The sequence below is a fragment of the Microtus ochrogaster genome, unplaced genomic scaffold, assembly GCF_000317375.1.
Source record: "Microtus ochrogaster isolate Prairie Vole_2 unplaced genomic scaffold, MicOch1.0 UNK17, whole genome shotgun sequence".
Taxonomy (NCBI): domain Eukaryota; kingdom Metazoa; phylum Chordata; class Mammalia; order Rodentia; family Cricetidae; genus Microtus; species Microtus ochrogaster.
Window position 1 is genome coordinate 2,283,524 of NW_004949115.1, and position 949 is coordinate 2,284,472.

A 949-nucleotide genomic window follows, 5' to 3' on the forward strand; every position below is an offset into this window, starting at 1 on the left:
TGGGAATCAAACTTGCGTTTTCTAGAAGGGTAGCCAGTGGTGCTCTTAACCACTGGCCAGTCTCTTGAGCCCTGAAAAATCAATTATTAATTCATGCAATATAGTATGATAATAGAGAATAAAATAGACATGCTCATTTTGAAAGGTATAAAAACATTTGAAAAAACCAGAGCCTTATAGGGATAAAGCTCAACAAACTAGACTCCAAGGGAATTTCTTCAACATAGTAAATGTTATTTGTTAAAAAAGCCCTTGACAGGCTGTGGTGGCCTTTAATCCCAGCACTTGGGAGGCAGAGGCAGGTGGATCTCTGTGAGTTCAAGACCAGTTTGGCCTACAGAGTGAGTTCTAGGACAGCCAAGGTTACATAGACAAACCCAAAACAAAAAAAGAAAAGAAAAAGCTTTCCCAGGAGTCTTGGGATATAGCTCAGCTGGGAGTGCAGTTGCTTTGCATTCACCCAACCCTGGGTTTGATTGCCTGCACCACATTTAAAAAAAGAAGAAAGTTGGTTAAAGTGACTCATGCCTATAATCACAGCATTCGGGAGGTGGAGGCAGGAGGATCAGGAGTTGAAGATAATCCTGTCATCTTTGGCTATCCAGCAAGTTCAAGGAAATTTTAGAATATATAAGACTCTGTTTCTGCTAGGCATGAAATCAAAGGGGGAGGGGGAAGAAAAAAAGGAAGAAACGTGATACATATACATAGTGGAATTGGTTCTGATTTTTGAGACAGGGTCTTTTGTTTCCAGGGATGTTCTTGAACTTCTGATCCTCTTTCCTCTGTTTCATGGAAGCTGATGATATCATCACACCCAGTTAGTGTAGTGCTGGGGATTGAAGTCAGGGTTTTATGTATACGAAGCAAGCACTCTACCAATTGAGCTATATTCTTAACCCTTGGGGTGTGTGTGTGTGTGTGTGTGTGTGTGTGTGTGTGTGTGTGT

At 41.3% G+C, this 949-nt stretch overlaps 1 protein-coding gene across 1 annotated transcript in view; it reads right to left on the minus strand.

The window, feature by feature from the left end:
- Nucleotides 1-949, minus strand: part of Frmpd3 (FERM and PDZ domain containing 3) — a 161,588-nt gene that overhangs the window by 9,000 nt on the left and 151,639 nt on the right. The window lies entirely within an intron of this gene.